Source organism: Marmota monax, unplaced genomic scaffold (genome assembly GCF_021218885.2).
Source record: "Marmota monax isolate L192 unplaced genomic scaffold, Marmota_monax_Labrador192_F-V1.1 WCK01_AAM20220418_F8-fsc00044, whole genome shotgun sequence".
In the NCBI taxonomy this organism is placed as follows: domain Eukaryota; kingdom Metazoa; phylum Chordata; class Mammalia; order Rodentia; family Sciuridae; genus Marmota; species Marmota monax.
The window spans coordinates 16042880-16065014 of record NW_026695198.1 but is presented as its reverse complement, the minus strand read 5'-3'; the positions used below and the strand labels follow the sequence as shown (position 1 = coordinate 16065014).

Below are 22135 nucleotides of genomic sequence, written 5' to 3'. Positions count from 1 at the left end.
TCTCAGTGCCTTCTAGGCTCCTTATGAGAAGTATCCATTTCCTGTGCTCATCCAATACTCAGCACACACAAAATATTTATTGAACAAATTAATAATGAGCAGTAATATACCTTATGGAATTACAGGTATGCCTGAATCAAGTATATAAATGGCATGTATTGGATCTATGCTATCATTATTAATATAATGTGGTTGAGGTTCTCATCGTGTGGTTCATGGTCTCCCTTTTCAGGGGAGGGGGTCTTACAAGATCAAAATCATTTTCATGAGATGACAGAGACATTTGCTTTGTTCACTGTGTTGACATTTGCAATAATGGCATGAAAGAAATGGTTGGTCAAACTCCTGGAACCAAGCCCACTGTTATACCAGTCATTGCGTTCTTCACTACTCTGTGCACACATTTCAAAAATGACAGTTTTAGCTTGTTCATGTCCTTGAAGTAAAAATTACTAATTTTATTATATGTCAACTCTGGAGTCCACTTCTTAATGCACTGTGTGATGAAATGGGAAATGTGTATAAAGTCCTTGTATTTGTCTCAAGGAAAACACTTGGGCCATTGTTTGTTCTAGGAACTGAAGCAGCTGCTTTCTTCATGAAACTCCATTTTACTTGAAAGAATGACTGGCAGACAACTATGGTTATTAGGACTTGGATAGTTGACACGCATTTTCTCTAAAAGGAAATGAGCAAGCCTGTCACTTCAAGGTAAATACCTTATAATATTTGTTGTCCATGACTAATCCAAATTTCCAAGTAAATATTAGAATTTTGAAATATGTGATCCACCATCATGTGCTTAATACTTTGTTTCCTGATGAGATCAGTAGTGACATTAATGGATGCAATTTTTATTGTATAATAAAAATGGACCAGCATTTGAAAAATTTGCATAATAAAATGAATAAATATTTCTCAAACAACTAATGCCTGATTTGCAAATCATTTGCATGCCATGGTGAAAATACCCATTCAGAGTCCAAAGAAACCCAGTGAATTTTAATGGAACAGAGTATGAAGCGAGTTCAGATATCACATTGCACTAGCCTTTAAGAAACTCCCATTTGTTGAATTTGGGTATTGTAGCAAAGAAAAATATCCACAACTATATGCAAAGGCTACCCTTTCCCCAAATGCCTACATAAATGAAGTTAGACTTTCTTCACATATTTCAACAAAAACAACATAATACAACAGTCTGAACGCAAAAACAGATATGAAAATCTAGCTGTCTTCATTAAACCAGATGTTAAAAAGATTTGCAAACACTGCAATTCTTCACTATTTTTTAATTTTGGAAAATATAGTTCTAGTTCACAAAAACGTTATTTGTATTACCATGCAATAGACTTTTATTAGTTATTTTCAAAAAACATTTCTAACATGGTAAATATTGTTACATATAACTCACACAAACAAAAACTTTAAGGTCCACAGTGATTATAATTCATAAACATCATAAATGTATCATGATTATAATAAATTATAATTTGTTATTGACTATAAAATTTTCTTTTTTAAAAACTAAAATATTTTCTTTTTTGACAATTTTATATGTACAGAAAAATTGAGGAAAAGATACCAAATTCCTATAAATTTTCTTATCATTCCCTATGTGCACATGCGTGTATACACTCATGCATACAGTGTTTCATGTGTGTGTGTATGTGTATACATGTATTACTGAAGTACACTTATTACATTTGATGAACCAATATTTATACAATATTATTAACCAAACTTCATAGTTTACATTAGAGTTCACTCTTTGTCATGTCCATCTTATGGGTTTGATAAATATATAATGACATGTGGTCACCATGAAAGAATTATACAGAGTAGTTATACTGCCCTAAAAATCTCCTGTGCTCCATTTATGTATTCTTTCCTCCCTCCCCTTAAACTTCTCATTCACTGATTGAAGAACATCTTGGTTGTTTGCAAGTTTGGGCAGTTGTGAATAAAGCATCTATAAACATTCTCAGGCAGGTATTTGTGTGGATATAAGTTTTCAATGTGTTTGGGGAAATACCAAAAAGCATCATTACTGGATTGCAAGGTAAAGTGTGTTTAGTTTTGTAAGACACTGTCAAATTGTCTACCAGAATAGATGTAGCATTTTGCACTTCCATTTACAATAAGTGAGAGTTCTTGCTGCTTTACATTTTCATAAGTATTTGATGGTATCAGTGTTTTAGAGTATATGTTCTAATAGAAGTATAGTGATACATTATTGTTGTTTGAAATTATGATTCTCTAGCATATAATGCAGAATATATTTTCATATGCTTATTTGCTATCTATCTATCCATCTCTTATTTGCTGAGGTGTCTATTTAGATCTTTTGTCAATTTTTAATTGAGTTATTGATTTTTGTTATTGGGTTGAGTTTTAAGAGTTCTTCATATTTTTTGGATGCCAATATATTATCAGCTATGTATTTTGTAAAGATTTTTCTCCTAGTCTGTGGTTTTTCTTTTCATTGTCTTAACCATTATATTTCACAGAGCAGTTTCAATTTTAATGAAGTCCAGCTTACGTATTTTTCCTTCATGAATCATGCATTTGGCATTGTATCTAAAAAGTCATTGCCAAACACAAGGTCACTTAGATTTTCCCTTTTGTTATCTTCTAGGAGTTTTATAATTTTGCATTTACATTAGGTCTATGATCTGTTTTGAGTCAATTTTTGTGAAGGGTTTAAGGTCTGCATCTAGATTCACTTGTTTTGCATGGGAATGTCTAGTTCTAGCACATTTGTTAAAAAGACTGTTTTTTCCCCATTGTATTACTTTTGCTCTTTTGTCAAAGAATCAGTTGATGATATTTGTATGACTCTACTTCTGGGTTCTCTGTTCTGTTCCATTGATCAGTCAAATTCTTTTACCAGTACCACACTGTCGTAATTACTTGAGCTTTACAGTAGGTTTTGAAGTCAGGTAGTATCAGTTCTTCAGCTTTGTGCTTCAGCACCATATTGGCTATTTTGCATCTTTTGCCTTTTGATACCAACTTAGAATCAGCTGTTGATTTCTACAAAATAAATTTGTTTTGAGTGGGATTGCACTAAGGTTATAGACCAAGTTGGGAGGAATTGATGACTTAAGTCTTCCTATTCATGTGTATGGAGTATCTTTCCTTTTTTCGATTGAACCCAGGGCCTTGTACATGCAAGGCAAGCACTCTACCAACTGAGCCATATCCTTAAACCATAGTATGTCTCCATTTATTTGGGTCTTCTTGCATCTCTTATCAAATTTTTGCAAAGCTCCTCATATAAACCTTGTACATATTTTGTCAAATTTATACCAAACTAGTTCATTGTTTCTGTGTTAATATAAATGGTATTGTGTTTTCAATTTCAAATTCCAATTGTTCATTTCCAGTATTAAATATGATCTTTTAGGGGCTGGGGTTGTGGCTCAGCAGTAGAACGCTCTCCTAGCATGTGCGAGGACCTGGGATCCTCAGCATCACATAAAAGTAAATAAATAAAATAAAAGTGTTGTGTTCAACTACAACTGAAAAATAAATATTAGAAGAAAATATGATCTTTTAGTTTGGCTTTTCATTTTCATTCTCTAGTTTTTTCCCCCTTCAATAATTTTTAAATATGTAAAGGAGTCCTGAGATTACAGTGTTTAAGGACTACCAGTATTTTGTAATGAGCATGGTCTTTGGAGTCATGTGGAACTAGGTTTCAGGTTTAGCTCTAGCACTTCCTTTCTCCATCACTACAGGTAAATTGTTTAACTTAGTCTCAGTCTGCCTACAGGTAACATAGGATAAAATTAATAAATACGTCAAAGGATTATCTTTAGGATAACAGTGGTAATATCTAGAGAGCCTAATACACATAGAAAGAACACAATAGTACCTATTGTTATTCATATTGTTTTGACCTAGAAAATCTGCATTGCAGAATAGAGTTCAAGGAAATAACTCCAAAGGTGGCCTTGGTGTGGAGGATATTTAAACAAAATACTAAACATAGTAGAAGGCAGGAAACAACAAAGGACAAGGTAAATACATTAATTGCACTCTAACAACACGATGAACTAATCATTAAAATTAACAAGTATACATATTGGGTTGACTCATGAAAATCAACATATAAAAAAAGTTTAAAGGAAAAATAATATTAAATAGTGTATAAACACATTATAACTACATGTTGATTTTGTATATTGACAAATATTAGAAGTTAATTTCAAGCACTAAAAAGAGAATTGACGATTTATTAGCTCTTTTTCTGTAAAGTTGCTTACATTCATGTTTTTAAAATTATAACAAATTCCTATTGCTTAGTATTTTGGAGGTGCTTTTGGAAGTTATCTTCAAGTGTTTGGGGTATTAAATACTTTCTGAAGTTTATATGATTTATATTCATGCACTAAGATCATTGTAATGTTATTCCTTAAGTCTATTATTATGTCAAGTGTACATTTCTTATAAATCTGTTATTAGTATCATCCCTCTTTGGAAATATTTTTACTATGCTCTTGACTTTCCATTAACATAAGAGAACACTAAAAAGATGAACTCAGACTGAGGGTGATGGTCAGTGGTAGAATGTGTGTCAAGCATGTGTAAGGCCCTAGATTCTATCTCCAATAACATAAAACACACACACACACACACACACACACACCAGAACGAAAGAAATGAACAAGGGTTCACTACCTGAACTCTTCCTACCCTCCAGTCATCTGCTTCCCTTTCTTGTGCCTTGCTGTCTCGAGGGGGCAAAATTGCCACTTATGCAGTCGAGGGGAGAAATAAAGAATGTCAACGCGCTTCTGCCCCTTTCAATGCTTTATTCACTCAAATTACTCAATACAATTTCACTCTATAGGTTCTTAATCAAGAAAACGACAAACCTTAATGCTCAGCACTGCAAGAGACATAATCAATTCACAGCAAACTATTCTAGATTAATTAATTTATAGCAAACAATTCTAGGTTAATTCTAAGCACTGCAAAACACACTTAATCATGATAGGCCAGTGACAGACATTCCCTCTGCATGCTAAGTTCAAAAGTCTTAAGCCTTAGGCTTTATGTCCAGCAGATGCACTCTCACTCAGACCGGCGGTGATCAGGTCCAGAACCAAGGCAGGATTTTCCTGGTGTGGAATGGATGACCCATTGAGGAGAGGGTCCTAGGGAGAAGTTGCGGCTCTCACCAAGATCCAGATGAGTTTGAGAGTGGTGAGGATCACGCAGAGGCTGGGGAAACAATGACAAGTGATGCGATGTCAGGTCCTCATCAGGCTCTCCAGCTCGAGTGCATCCTTGCTTCAGCTGGCTGAATCCCTATTCATTTGCTGTATTATTTATACTAAATTTTTTTTTGGGGGGGGGGTTGACCCCCCTTTTCAATCCTTATCAGCTACCACCAGATTTCTCAGTGACATCATTTACCCTGGGGTCAGAAACATCTGGTCTGGTGGTTTCCACCCTGATCATCATGCCTTTCCCTCTTATCAGGTGAGGACAGCCTGACAGGGGCTTCACTCTCTTTATCAGGGTGCGGGGAAATAACTTGTTTGAGGCCATACTGGAGGGCTCTGTGGGTGTGCCTAGTGAGACTGCAAGTTTCAAACTGGAGTTTTTAAAATGGAGTTGCTTAGGCTCAGGCCTAAGGCTATCCTAACACTTTCTTATAGCAAAAATTCCAATGGACATTTCTAAGCCTCTCACGAAGACTTGTGTACGTCTAGGTTACACAGGGTGTCAAGTCATGGAAATAAAAAAGCACTGGAGTAGAAGTCAGCAGTTGAGTCCCACAATAGTCACTAATCACATAGTTTTTAGAAGTTTTTCATCAGCCCTCAGTTTCTTCATGTGTGAAATGAGATTACATAAATTATCTCTTTCAGCTTCCTTCCAGCTTTAAAAATTGCCTGAAATCTTTAGTAAAAATACAGAGTTATGAACTCTGAAAATATTCATTACGATTTTTCCTTTCCATATTTTTCTTGCTCCTGCATAAGTACTGCTGCTTCTACTATGCTACTCTAGACAGATCTTTCATGGTCACAGCAACACCCCAGCTCTGCTCTCCAGGATTCTCTCCCTGATGTAGAGCAGGCTTCTGCCCAAAAGCTATTCTCAGGGAATAGGAACAGTCTCCATGAGGCAGGGGTAAGTTAGATCCGATTATTCACATACTTTTGTTGCCACTCACTGAAATCATTTCTATTACTAGGCCCTTTGTTAAATGCTTCATAATCATTATTTCATTTATTTTAAACAACTACCCAATCAGGTAGGTATTTTAATTCATGTTTTATAGTTGAGAAAACAAGTCTCAGAGGTTGAGGAAATTGCTCAAGACCACACAGGACTATTTTTCTCCAACATTATTTAAATTGGACATAAAAACTCAGAATGCTGGCTATCTTTCCAAGTTGTGCTTTCTAAGCAGCACATGTCTGGATACCATATTTTGACATTTCAGAATCCAATTATGACCATAAGAAATCCCAAAGGCCTGCTTTACAAATCTAACTGGTTTCCTTTCTGCTTCAGGGAAAGAATTGCAGTATTGCTGATGATAGTCATTAAGATGACAACAGCAGATCAGGGGATGTGTTTTCATCAGACTGCCTTTAACCTTAAATTTTAGTAGATCTATGAAGAATAGTATACTTTAGGCACTGTCATTCAAAATGGAACTTTCTAGAAATCATACAGCAGAATTCTAAGAGTATCTCCTCTCTGTTCTTGAGAATTCATTTCAATTGCTGATTTTTCCAGATCTATGCTTTAGTGGACTTCAGTTCTTTCAAAGAAGGTTTTGTTTTGGGAAAGTGTTACTGTTTTCTGTTCTCTACTTCTAAAACATACTTTGTTTATATTTTTTGAGTTTTACTTTCCTGACTTCTTTTACATTTTGTCCATTTAAGATTTATCTGGCAAAAGTCCCCTTTAAAAAAAAAGTTATTCATTAGCAGTGGCATTTGAATAATTTGGGCTTTTTGTTTTTGAAACAGAGTTCAATGTCATAAAATTAATATTTTTAGTGGAAAATAAAAAGCTATTGACATTATTTATTTTATTAACCAACCTTAAGTTATCCCAAAGAAAAGCAAATTTTCATTTATTTACTGTGTTGCAACACAGTAACTCTAAGTAAGAGAATCTGTTGACTAAGATATTGCTTTTTGAGGATCATATCACAAATAACTTTTTCCTAGGACTTTCCCTATGGAATCTGCCCTCAATTGTTTTGTCATCATCTCCTTATTTCTTTTTTTTCAGCAACTTTCCTTTTTTTTTTTTTTTGCCCCATGAATCATTTATTTTCTTACCTAATTTTTTGCTTTTTCTGAGGACTTTTTCAATATTCCCTCCTAAGATTTCTTCAAAACTTTAAGTTTATCAATTTCAAAAATCTCTTGCCCTTTGCTGAACTAGTTGAACTCTTTTTTTTTTTTTTTTTTGGTGGCGGTTGCCAGGGACTGAACTCAGGGGCATTTGACCTCTGAGCCACTCTCCAGCCCTATTTTGTATTTTATTTAGAAACAGGGTCTCACTGAGTTGCTTTGTACCTCGCTTTTGCTGAGGCTGGCTTTGAACTCGTGATCCTCTTGTCCCAGCCTCCCAAGCCTCTGGGATTACAGGTTTGTACCACCACACCCAGCTTGATCTCCCTTTTTAAAATTTTTTATTTATTTATTTTGATTAGGTATATATGACAGCAGAATGCATTTTGATTCATTGTACACAATTGCAGCACAACTTTACATTGCTATGTAAATTTCTTTACATTTCTATGTCCATTACTAGGGTAATGATGTCCATTTCATTCCACCATCTTTCCTGCCTTTATCTAGTCAAAGTTCCTCCATTTCTCCCATGCCTCCCCTCTCCCCATTATGGTTCAGTACCCACTTATAAGAGAGAACATTCGGCCTTTGTTTTTTGGGGGGTTGGCTAACCTCACTTAGCAAGATATTCTCCAACTCCATCCATTTACCTGCAAATGCACCGTTTGACCCGGCTATCATCCCACTCCTTGGTCTATACCCAAAGGATTTAAAATCAGCATACTATAGTAATGCAGTCACATCAATGTTCATAGCAGCTCAATTCACAATAGCTAAACTGTGGAAGCAACCTAGATACCTTTCAGTAGATAAATGGATAAATAAACTGTGGTATATATACACAATGAACTAGGTGATCTCTTTAATACAAAAATTAGAGAGTATAGAATAATGAGACACAGTGTTCAAAGTTTGCATAATAAGTCTTTGGTTTCTTTAGCGTTTTCTTTTATTACTGAAATAAAGAAAGGAATACTGAATATCAGAGATGCTAAAATAAATTCCTGTCTTTTATTTATGTGATACTTTTTTCACATGGAACTCATATTTATTTTATGCATTGGCCTTTCTATATGGTTTTGTGAAGGAGTTCTACCCTAGCATCCTCCCTTAACCAGAGTCAATACAGGGTGACATCAGATCTGAGAAGCCTCAGCTTTAGTTATAGTTTCAACCTATCATAGACCTTGAACACTGACAAAGCCATATTAGGAACCCAATTTTTTTTTTTCTGGTCCCTCAGGGAAGTGATTAACTTGGGGGAAATGATCATAGCCAGATAAACAGGCAGATAATAGATAAATAAATAGAAAGGAAGGACAAGAAGGAAGAAAAACCAGAGGACAGAAAGAGAAAGACAAGTCAGAAAGAATAAGAGAAAGAAAGTGAGAACACTCAAAGGTGTCGCTGCCTTATGTAGATCACCTTAACAGGAGATAAAATCAACAGAAATGTTCCAGATTAGACAAGACTTTGGAGGCAAACCACAAACATAGTTTTGACTTTTTAGGCCTGTCAAATTTGTTAATTCATGAGGTATGTTTTTAACTCAGGTATGTTTTTTATCATTCCCTTGCCTCAAGTTTCTACTCTTGATTAATACAATTATTTAGATGAAACAGCACTGTTGTTTTCTTAAGTTCAGAATTAGACACATAGTTTAGTAAGGCGGTACAATACCAAATTTGCTTCTTCATGCTGCTCTCTTTTCTAGCCTTTAAATAACATAATTCATCACTTATTATTTTACCAAAGATTTGCAAAGTCTCTGGGTTTATAGATGGCCTTGTAGAACTGGGCATTAAGGCAAGTTGGAGGTGACTGTACATAGTAACAGACTCAGTCTCCTTCAGAGCCAAAAGTAAAAGAAATCTCTGGAGCAGCTAGGGAGAGAGAATTCAGCTGCTTATTTTTCTAGCCCTCTGTCTTGAGAGATAATAAGTATAAAATTATTTCTGTTACTACTTCCCTCTGAGTGAGCTACAGGAATTCCCAGGTTTAATCGTACCTTGGAGGTCATAGCCACTACCTTGTGGGTTTCCCAAGAAGCTTGGCCTCCTGAGAAGTTAGAGTCAGGGAGCATCTCTACCACCAGTCAGACCACTTGCCTCTCCTTTTCTAACCAGATGGTGCACCCATTTTCAAATCCTTGCTACTGAGATGCTGGGAGAACAAGAAGATTAAAAGTTTTTTAAAAATACTCTATCATTCTCTCACCAAAGAAACACCCTGGTTCTTTTCATTTTTGCACATTACTTCCTAGTTCTGTCAATAGGTAAATATATTTTTACACAGTTGTAGTTTCAGAACCTCTTTCTTAAAATAATGACATTATTTGAAAGCTGTTTATTTCCAAAGCCACTGTTGCTGTTTACCTCTGCAGGTGACTTTTAACCAAGTTTGTATTCATGCAGTGTGAAGGGCTGGAAAGGGAGAGCACATCATTACATAACCTTGGCACCATTTCCAAAATCTCTAGCCTGCTATCTTGCCTTACAAGACTCATCTAAATTTCCATTTTGTGTTCATGCTTTAAAATGTCATTCTCTGGGATAGTGATGTAGCTCAGGGGTAGAGTGCTTCCGTAGCATATCCGAGGCTCTGGATTTGATCTCTACCTCTACAAAAGAAAACAAAGAAAAAAATTTAAAAAAGATATTTCCCTCAATATTGCATTTTATTTTGTGTGAAATTCAATAGATATGGTATCTGAAATTTTAAGGATCCATAAAATAGTTTTCTTAAAAAATGAAAGGCAACCAAGAATTGCTTGAGCTTATTTACAAAAGACTAGCTAAGTGTTGCCATGGAAGATGTGACGTCACTAGGACAATGAATGTGAGAACCTTGTCTGGAGAGTCACATTCACAAAGGCGAATTAAAAGGAATGGGAGACATTGTCTGCCAGAAGATTTAAACAGCCTCAGAAAAGAAAGTATTATGTACAATTGAAGTTCTACAATTTTTATCACTTAGTGTTCTAAGGATCATTAAAGTTGTAATTTTTATCTAGAGATGGGTTAAAAGTTTTGGTCTTTTTTTAGCTTCATTGCCTGCTACTTGCAAAATTCTGTTTTATATCTATTCACTTGGAAATTACTCAAGAAAAACTTATTAGGAATAGGAAATATTGGAGAATAATATTTTGGTGATTCTTCTGTTTTTTGTTTTTGTTTTTTTTCCCCCAAAGGCACATTTAAAATTTGTACAGCTTCTTTTCTGTTTCTTTAAATGGGAAAACATTTTATACATTACAGGGTTTTAAATGGCCTATATGATTTCTGAAGAGTGTTAAAAGAATTGTCCTTAAGTCTACATTTGTCTATGTCTGTAATATATTTTCATCCTTCTCTTTTATCATAGACTGGTAATTAATGCCTTAAGAAGTCACCTCATCACTTCTCTGCCTTTAGGTACAAATATGTCTTAATCTAATCTGGACAAATTTTGTCTCAAGAGCTCAAACACTTTTCTAACATTGCCTGTTTTATTTCTAGTTGTATAAATTCAATTTGCTGGGGGGACCTCAGATTCTCCACTTAGATTTATTTTAGGACACCCAGCAAGTTCTGTCCTGGGTATTAACCGTCAAGATAGCACACTTGATCTTTGGTGTTTTCCATTTCCCCATTTGAGGCCTCTTCCTCTGGGCTCCACTTGCCACACACTGGTGACAGCAGCTCTGGGTGAACACTCTGGACCAGCTGGCTAGTGAACTTGCAGATCATTCCTGCCATCAGATTGAGCCTGACTTTCTTTTCCATGGCATTTGTTCCCTTATCTCTCAAGTAAGTAATTTCCCTTAATGTCCCTAGGCTGTTTTATTGAAGATTCCTGGAGACTCAGGAATATAACTCTAGTTGTGAAGTTTATTTACTATAACAAAAAGTAAAAGTGTGTGCATATATATGTGTAGCAGCCTGAATTCCTTTCAAGATACCATGACTTATGTTTGTGTGGAGACATAAGTGCCTGTTGATGTACACACACACACACATACACACACACTCGCCCCCAAGTGAGATCAGGACAGAAAAATTGAAGCTGGTGATTTGGAAAATTCAAGTTTCTTTTTCTGCCCAGGTCTTACCATGACTTGTGGAGAGACTTTAGCATTGTGTTCTAGTGTCATGTGTTTTTGTAAAGTGTGCTAAGGAAAGATGCTAAGGCCACTGTCAGCTAACAATGATCTCTTATCTCTTTGACTTGCCCTCTCTAGTACTTGCCTTTATGTTTGGTGTTGGTGGAGAGCATATAAGTATTTTAGGTTCTAGATAAGGGGAAATTAAGTTGGTAATACATTTAATTTAGGTATCATAGAATAAATAGTTGTCCCTTAGTATCTGTGATTCACATCTAATCCAGGACCTCCAAGGACACCCAAATCTGCAGATGATTAAGTCCCATAAATAAAATGATGTACTACTGACATCATCTATGTACATATTCCTGTATACTTTAAATCACCTGTAGATAACTTATATCTAAGACACTATAAATGCTATGTAAGTCATTGTTATACTAAATTGTTTAGGCATTAATGATAAGAAAAAGAACCTGCACATGTTCAAAATAGACAAAACTTCTGAAACGGAAATGAGGAAAAACACTCCATTCACAATATCCTCAAAAAAAATAAAATACTTGGGAATCAACCTAACAAAAGAGGTGAAAGATTTATATAATGAAAACTACAAAACCCTAAAAAGAGAAGTAGAAGAAGATCTTAGAAGATGGAAAAATATACCCTGTTCATGGATAGGCAGAACTAACATCATCAAAATGGCAATATTACCAAAAGTTCTCTATAGGTTTAATGCTATGCCAATCAAAATCCCAACGGCATTTCTTGTAGAAATGGATAAAACAATCATGAAATTCATATGGAAAAATAAAAGACCCGGAATAGCAAAAGCAATTCTAAGCAGGAAGTGCGAATCAGGCGGTATAGCGATACCAGACTTAAAACTATATTACAGAGCAATAGTAACAAAACCAGCATGGTACTGGTACCAAAACAGGAGGGTGGACCAATGGTACAGAATAGAGGACACAGAGACTAATCCACAAAGCTACAACTATTTTATATTTGATAAAGGAGCTAAAAGCATGCAATGGAGGGAGGATAGCATCTTCAACAAATGGTGCTGGGAAAACTGGAAATCCATATGCAACAAAATGAAACTGAATCCCCTCCTCTCGCCATGCACAAAAGTTAACTCAAAGTGGATCAAGGAGCTAGATATCAAATCAGAGACTCTGCGTCTGATAGAAGAAAAAGTTGGCTCCGATCTACATATTGTAGGGTCGGGCTCCAAATTCCTTAATAGGACACCCATAGCACAAAAGTTGATAACAAAAATCAACAAATGGGACTTACTTAAACTGAAAAGTTTTCTCTCAGCAAGAGAAACAATAAAAGAGGTAAATAGGGAGCCTACATCATGGGAACAAATTTTTACTCCTCACACTTCAGATAGAGCCCTAATATCCAGAGTATACAAAGAACTCAAAAAATTAAACAATAAGAAAACAAATAACCCAATCAACAAATGGGCCAAAGACCTGAACAGACACTTCTCAGAGGAGGACATACAATCAATCAACAAGTACATGAAAAAATGCTCACCATCTCTAGCAGTCAGAGAAATGCAAATCAAAACCACCCTAAGATACCATCTCACTCCAGTAAGATTGGCAGCCATTATGAAGTCAAACAACAACAAGTGCTGGAGAGGATGTGGGGAAAAGAGTACTCTTGTACATTGCTGGTGGGACTGCAAACTAGTGCGGCCAATCTGGAAAGCAGTATGGAGATTCCTGGGAAAGCTGGGAATGGAACCACCATTTGACCCAGCTATTGCCCTTCTTGGACTTTTCCCTGAAGACCTTAAAAGAGCGTACTACAGGGATACTGCTACATCGATGTTCATAGCAGCACAATTCACAATTGCTAGACTGTGGAACCAACCCAGATGCCCTTCAATAGATGAATGGATAAAAAAAATGTGGCATTTATACACCATGGAGTATTACGCAGCACTAAAAAATGACAAAATCATAGAATTTGCAGGGAAATGGATGGCACTAGAGCAGATTATGCTTAGTGAAGCTAGCCAATCCCTAAAAAACAAATACCAAATGTCTTCTTTGATATAATGAGAGCAACTAAGAACAGAGCAGGGAGGAAGAGCAGGAAGAAAAGATTAACATTAAACAGATACATGAGGTGGGATGGAAAGGGAGAGAAAAGGGAAATTGCATGGTAATGGAGGGAGACCCTCATTGTTATACAAAATTACATATAAGAGGTTGTGAGGGGAATGGGAAAATAAACAAGGAGAGATATGAATCACAGTGGATGGGGTAGAGAGAGAAGATGGGAGGGGAGGGAGGGGGGATGGTAGAGGATAGGAAAGGTAGCAGAATACAACAGTTACTAATAGGGCATTATGTAAAAATGTGGATGTGTAACCGATGTGATTCTGCAATCTGTATTTGGGGTAAAATTGGGAGTTCATAACCAACTTGAATCTAATGTATGAAATATGATATGTCAAGAGCTTTATAATGTTTTGAACAACCAATAAAAAAAATAAATAAATAAAATACAAAATACAAAAAAAAATATTTTTCCATTCTTGATTGAATCAGTAGAGGTAGAACTTGCAAATGTGGAAGGCTGACTTATTTATGTGGTTTGCAGTCATTTCTATGATTAATAAAGTTATAGATAGATGTCCGGGTGAAGGAATAGCTTCCAGGAATACCAGGAATACTACCCACTACGCTGAGCCACCTAGTGTCACTGCAGTAGGTGCACAACTAAGGTGTATCCATCATGAGTGTGTCCTGTTGCACCTCTTACCAAAAATGTATAGGTATGGAGAAGTGTGTATGAAATGTCTTAAGCTAGACTGTGGAAAGTTCTCCCAATCATCAGATGTAGACAAGTGTGAACAGAAGTTTCAATTTGCACTGAAGCCATAACTATAGCTTTCTAGTCAGAGTGTATAGAATGATGCAGCATCTACAGTCATCAACACACCCCTATAATTTTTTTTTTAAATTGCGATGCAGATTGTGTGAAATAGAATTGATCCAAATCTTTTGATAAGGTATAAACCTATAAGAGTACTAAAAGCAGCAATTATGTCTGAGTATGAGGTTGAAATGACTTATAGATCTCAAATGTCAGTATGTTAAACAAATTTTGATCAACTGTACTTCAAGAAAGACTGAAGTGTTTTCTTCTAGTCTCATTATAGATACTATTACAAAATAGCTGTTGTATAAAGAAGCTACCAAAGAGCACTCTGCCAAAAAATGTAGATGAAAAGTATTATAAGGACATACTAGGCATTTAGTTAATAAAAATATTATGTAATATTCCCAGAGTTTGCAACATTTATGGAATTTACCAATATTTACTTTTTTCTAACATATTTGGATTTCCATATCATTCTAATTTTTTTTACATAACTTTGCATTTGTAATTTGTGTTTTTCTTCTTTAAAGAAGTCTCCAAATTTGTGTAAGCTTCTGTGTCTGAAAAACCTGAATCTGCTTCTGAATGAGATGAGCTAAGTCAAGCTTGCCCTTGGCATCTAACATAAAGAGGTAGTCAATAAGAAGTTAAGTTACTAAGAAAAACTATAAGTAATCAAAGTACTATAAGTGAGGCAATGAGAAAGATGTGTGTGTGTGTGTGTTTTTAAAAAAAGAAACAACACACTTTACAATGATGGATATGATTGGGATAGGTGAGATTACTTAGGAGAAGTAAGTGAATTTGCAGTACATTTGAATTTTTGCTGTGTTTATTTGGTTCTGCCTCATCTCTGCCCTTCTGAAATATACTATTAGTTGCTTAACAATGGAGGAATAATAAAGCTAAGCATGTTTTCTAAATTCTGGGTATGGTGGGGTTTTTTTTCCACCTTGATTTAAAAAGTAGCTTCTACCATTTACATTAGAATAGTGCCCTCTAAATTATGAGATCCTAAAACATATATAGTAAGATTCAATTGATTACTGAATTAAATTGTCTTCCCTACTTACTTTTCTGGGACTCTGTCCAAAGGAGCATACTTTTTCATCTCAAGTATGTTTACAAATTCAGTTCCTTAGAAAGCATAACTAGTGTTGAGGACATGCCAAGCTATAGATCATTACAGTGTCTTAGAACCAGTTTTTTAAGAGGGGTGGGTGAGGGCATGGTTGCTGCCTGTATACATTCTTGCTATGATGATTGGTTAATTCTTATCCTTCATTCCAAAGGTCCGAAGTTCTTGGGCATGCAAAGGCATATTGCTGATTGTAGATTCTTGTCTCTGGAATTTGCTTTTGTTGTTATCCCTTTGAGATCTGATCCTAGCTATCCCAAATACATAGTCAAAGTCCTTATAAAGTACTACTCACTTTTGTTGGTTTCCTATGGACTACCTCTCACAATGAAGAGTAGTGGTGTTACAGGTAAACCATGGAGAAATTATCTTATACTTACACAACTGGTTGAATTTTTGCCTTAAGTCTTGAGTTTGATCTTTTCTGCCATATTTATTATCAAGCTTTCAGTCCCCAATATAACTCTTACAAAGTGATGATAGGTGATTAGTTGTAATAACTGTGTTGAGAAACTTTAAAGACCCAGTCCTATCTGTTGACACTCCCCACCTCCTTACTTTAGCTCTGCTAAAACTACTGAACAGTTTTGTTCAAACCATAAAGGAATATACATAGTCCCTAGAAAATGAAATTATGAAAAGTGAATTGTGTCTGCCATGCTTTCTGTATAAGTTCACAAAATTTATCCACTTTAAGACCTATCCACATGTGGGCATTGCCATTAAATATTTGAACTTACATAAACTTATTTCATTCTTTGTGTTGGAAGAATGACTTAGTAGAAGTTTGTGAATTGCTAGCCAAGTATAAATGATCTTCCATAGATTGTTGCACCAGATCAGAAAAAATAGCCCCTAGCATACCAGCATGCCAGCAAATCTGCCAAATGGCACAACACAGTGTTTATCAAGTCATAAGTCTATTTATTAAACCATGTTCAAAAATGACAAGGAGGGCAAGACCAACTGTAGCTTGATTGCTTTTTAAATTTTTTTCCTATTGTGCTGGAGATTAGAACCCAAGGATCACTCACCAACTGAGCTATATCCCCAGCCCCTTGATTGCATTTATTTTTATTTTTTGTTGTTGTTGTTGTAGATGGATGCAATACCTTTGTTTTATTTATTTATGTGGTGCTGAGGATCGAACCCAGTGCCCCACGAATGCAAGGCAAGTGTTCTACCACTGAGCCACAACCCAGCCCCATTGATTGCATTTTAATCACACACAAAAAGAATTTCTTCCATGCAACTAATTAATAATCTGAAAACACCTTTATTCAAACTTTCCAGCAAATCTTGGCCAGTGTTACACAGAACACCCAGATTTTATTTGGTCAAGCTTCATCTTACTAGTATTTTAAATATTTTACAGATATATATTATTTTAAATGTAGTATACAATCCAGCTATTATATAATACATTTTTGTTTCTTTATATATGTATAATATAATCCTTTTGCACAAAAAGATTTTCACCCAAACTCCCAAAGGGTTAACAAATGAACTGGAAATCAAAAGACATAGAGGGTCTTATTTTGCTTTTTGATATTTTTGTTTGATATTATTTTATTAAACTAATACATGTACAGACAATGCCCATTTTAACAATAGGTGAATATAAAAGAAAAACGTTAGTAGTATTTTCCCCATTTCCTTCCTTAACTCCATACCTTCTCAGTGACCAGGAGTAACAGTTGTTATCCTTCCATCTCTTTCTCTAAAACAACATAACTCTGCAGTTCAGATTTTACTCATGACTAACTGGGACATAGGGTATGAGTTTCCTAAATAAGGAAGATCCAAACCTATAGTAAAAATTTTACTTTACAACTACTAGGGCAGCTAAAATAAAAGAGACAATAACAAATGTTAGTGAGGCTATGATTGGAACCTTCATGTGTTGCTGGTAGGAATGCAAAATGATGCAGCCACTTTGGAAAGAGTTTGGCAGTTCCTCAAAATGTTAAACATCAAGTTACCATATGAGCCAACAGTTCTATTCCTAGATATATATCCAAGAGAAATGAAAACATATGTCCATGATGAAACAAATGTTCATAGCAGCATTACCATTGCCAAGAAGCAGGAACAACCCAAATGCCCACCAGCTGATTAATAGATAAACAAAATGTGGCATATCCACACAATGAGGTATTATGTATCCATAAAAAGTAATGACATGTGCTACAACATGGATGAACCTTGAGAACATGCTAAGTTTAAGAACCCAGCAACAAAAGATGCTGTATGACTCTGTATATGAAATGTTCAAACAGAAAAATCTGTAGACACATAACATAGAGTAGTGGATTCAGGAGCAAATGGTTATTAATGATTGCTAATGGTTATCTCTTTGGGGTAAGTAAAATTATCTGTACTTAAATTCTCATGATGGCTGCTCAATTCTGTAAATATACTTAAAACCACTAAACTGAACATTTTAAATGAATGAATTTTATGGATATGTGAAATGTACATCAGTAAAGCTATTAAAAAGAAAAATGAGGATGTTTAATTTAGATGTCCTCCAAAATCTCTTTTAGAGTTTTCTTCTCTAAAACACTATTTGAAGACAATTCTTTGTTCTTTTCTTTTGTTGGCAAATTCATTTCAATATCAAATTCTTAACCTCCTCATTAAATCCACTGAATTTTCTCCATTCTTTTAAAAATGGTTCTTTATTGTTATGGTTTAGATCTGGAATGTCCCCCAAAGATTCATTTTATAGGCTTGGTCCTCAATGCAGCAATGTCCAGAGGTGGGGTTTTGGGAAGTGACTAGGTCATGAAGACTCTGACCTCATCAGTGGATCGATTCATTAATAGATTCAGAATTTGATGGAAGCATTATTGGAAGGCAATGGAAAATGTAGGAAAAGGAGCTTAGTTGGAGGTAGTATATCAGTGGGGGCATGTCATCCATGGGTATATCTTGGTTTTAGCCCCTACCCCCGACTGTTTTCCAACTGCCATAACCTGAGCAGTTTTCCTCCACCATGCTCTTCTGCCATGGTGTCTGTCACACCTCAGGCCCAGAGCAATGGAACTTGCCCACCATAGACTGAAATCTTTGAAACCCTGGGTTAAAATAAACCTTCGCTCCTCTAAGTTGTTTTTCTCAGGTATTTATTTTCATTACCAGCAATGAAAAGCTGACTAATGCATTTATGTTTATGCCAAATTTCAATATGTATTCTATGACATGAAAGTCAACTTTTAATCTGGACAATATACAGAATATCATAGTAAAGAACAAAATGAGTTAATAGTGACTAGTGTCTTTTGGGCTTCATTTTACACAGTAGGGTCTGTTATTTATCCTAATAATTGATAAAAGAATCAACAAGACAAGATGTTGGACAATCCTATATGTATGGAACATCATTTTAGTTTATAATATTTGAGTATGATTGCCATATTTTATAGCCTCAAAAACATATATTCAAATAAAGAAACCTAAATTGTTTGTCCTTTGGGCCATGGCAGATATCCAACAAATGTACCATTCCTATATGGGTTTAGTAACTGCTCCAGTATAACCTAGAAGGTGGGGGGTTTATAGACTTTAGCCCTTCTAGGAGGTGGAGGAGACTACATTTTCATAAGCTTGAAAAAACTTCCAATGTCCATTTATATTCAGGTGCTTTAAAGAAAGTTGGATCTAGTTAACTAGTGTGGGCCTAGGAGAACAGGGGGGCAACTAACTCTTCCTTACCACTCTCAAGAGCAGGCACTGACTGAAATTTTCTTTTCTTCTTTTTTTTAATTACTTTTTTTTAGTTGTAGTTGGACACAATACATTTATTTATTTATTTATTTATTTATTTATTTATTTGTGGTGCCGTGGATCTAACCCAGGGCCTTGCACATGCTAGGAGAGTGCTCTCCCACTGAGCCACAACCCCAGCCTGAGATTTTCTTAATACCAAAATCATTTCCTCCTTGCCTGTACTTCTTATATTGAAAACTGTTCTGTTCATATGCAGAAAAAGCAAACTTGACTCCCATATTGTGGCCAACTGGACCAGAGGTAAGCCTTTGATTCAAAATGAGTTTATAAGACTCTTCTTAGAATTCTCACTTCTTAAAACTGGAGCAAGAGATTGAGTCAGTGAGGATATAAATAAAATTAATCTCAATTTATTCTATATTTTATCTCAACAACACACTTTTAACACCAGGTGAGTGGGTTTTCCCCCCACCCAACAAGCAAGCAATATTGTGGCAGTGCACATCAGTTTGTCACTCTCTAATCCAATTCAATTCTGATGCCATGCACCTTGAGATTGCATCAATCCTGCAGGTTGAGGGCTTAGTTTCCAAGACTCACCACCTTTCCAATGCCATTTGCAAGCCCTGATTATTTTCCCCATGCTTCTGACAAGTAGCCATAAACCCAATCCTATAACATCCACTCAGGTTCAACCAGTTTGCTAATGTAACACAGAGAAGAGAACTCAGGGAAACATCTTTATAGGTTTATTATAAATAATATTATAAAGAATGCAGATGAAGAGATGCATAGAGTGGGGTATGGGGGAAGTTGTATGGAGTTTCGATGCCTTCTCTGAGCGTTCCCACCCTCTAGGAACCTCCATATGTTGAGCTATCTGGAAGGTCTCTGAACCCTGTCCTTATGGAGGTTTCATTACATAGTAATGGTTGATTAAATCATTGGCCCATTGGTTATAAGTTTAACCGTTAGTCCCTCTCTCTTTCTTGGAGCTTAAGACAGGGAACTTAAAGTCTCAACCCTCTAATCCAGTCTAAATATTTCCGATGACCAGCCATCATCCTGATGATCTAGGGGCGGCCAACCCTCAGTCAACTCATTACCATATAAAAATATACTTATCATTTTGGATATTCCAAGTATTTTAGGAATTATATGCCAAATGTAGAATAAGACCAAATATATACTTCACCATATCACAGTCAGATTGTAGAAAATTCAACATTTTCAGATTATAGTTTAGATTATACTTTAAATTTTTTTTTAAATTTTATTTTTGAGTTGTAGTTGGACACAATACCTTTATTTTATTTTTATGTGGTGCTGAGGATCGAACCCAGGGCCTCACACATGCTAGGCGAGCACTCTGCCACTGAGCCATAACCCCAGCCCCCAGATTGTACTTTTGAGGTAAAAGGAATTCACTGTTATTTAAGTAAAAGAATGACAAACATAACGTAATGGTGCACAGGAAAAAAATTGAAGAGGGATAACAACTGGAGATGAGCCCAAGCAGGACCTCTAGTAGTCTGTTAGAGGATGGAGCAGAGAAAGAAGAAGGGATTTCAGAGGAACTGAGATGAAAAAATAGCAGTTGTTGGTGGTTGGGCAGATATGGGAGGAGTCAGATGGGACAAAGGATTAGAATATCTGAAAGTGATGCCAAATCTTGGGACCAATAGATCGCCACTCCCATAACATGAATAGGAAATCTGGAGGGGGAAGGAGTTTAGGGACTAAATTAATTGTTTCAATCATTGACATCAATGATTGCCAGTCAGTTAATGTTAAATGTCCAGCTGACAATTGAAGCTAAATTATTGTAACCACAGATAGGTCCTACTTATACTTTAGGTCTTCATAGCATGACAGCTGATTCTGGAAACAGCATTATTTCTGAGGGAGGGTGTGCTAGTTAACTGTCATTGCTTTGACAAATACCTGAGAAAAACAAAGAGGAAGAGGAAAGATTGATTTTGGCTCATGGTTTCAGAAGTTTCAATCCATGGTCACTAAGCTCTACTGATTGTGGACTGGTCGTAAGGGAAAACATTATTGCTGGAAGGGTGCAAGGCTGATCACCTTATGAAGGCCAGGAAGCAAAGAGGTAGGGGTGGGGGTGGGGGGCGGGGAGGCTGGAGACAAGATATATCCAGCCAGGGCATGCCCTTAGTGACACACTTCCTCCAACTAGGTCCCACCTCTTATAGTTTCTGTCACCTTCCACGAATGCCATCAAATATGAATCCATCAATGGAGTAATCCACTGATGAGTCAGATTCTCATGAACTAATCACTTCCCCAAAGATGCACATCTGGACATTGCTGCACTGGGGACCAAGTCTTCAATACACAAGCCTTTAAGGGCACATTCCAGATACAGGAGAGGAATAAATAATTGAAAATTTATGGTGGGGAACTACTCTTGTCACAGAATAGGAGTCATCAGGGGAGCAACTGCCACAGGAGGAGGTGAACCAGAATCTCAACAATTTATTTTCTTTTCTTGTGGTACTGGGGATTGAACCCAGGGTCTCTCTACCATGGAGCAATCTATCAATAAGTTACATTCCCAGCCCTCTTAATTAATGAGTTGTTGTTTTGAGGTAGGGTCTTGCAAAGATGCTGAGGTTAGCCTCTAACTTTTGCTCCTCCTGCCTCAGCCTCCTAATTAGCTGGGATTATAGGCATGTGCCACCATGTCTGGCTTCAACATTTTTCTGAAAGCTAGGGAGATAATGTTTCAGGGAAGAAAGGGGAAAATACACTATGCCAAAATATTGAATTACTAAGAAAGTGAGAAGGTGACTTCTAATACATAGTTGTCATGGAGACTTGGTACCAGAAATCAGAAAATAAGAGACTAAAAGTAGAGTAGTGGAAAGAAAAAAGAAACAGAGGGTAGAGTCCCTTCTTTAGGCATTCAGCAATGAAAGA

General features: G+C 36.0%; 1 protein-coding gene across 3 annotated transcripts in view; it reads left to right on the top strand.

Moving 5' to 3' along the window:
* Nucleotides 1–22135, top strand: part of Dnajc5b (DnaJ heat shock protein family (Hsp40) member C5 beta) — a 230816-nt gene that overhangs the window by 26246 nt on the left and 182435 nt on the right. For 2 of the 3 annotated variants that reach the window (XM_046428512.2, XM_058573999.1), the window contains one exon: nucleotides 576–711. The exons of the other annotated variant lie outside the window; for it this stretch is intronic. The gene's annotated coding sequence lies outside the window, so the exon portion shown is untranslated. The remainder of the gene's footprint in view (nucleotides 1–575; nucleotides 712–22135) is intronic. 3 annotated transcript variants of the gene reach the window in all.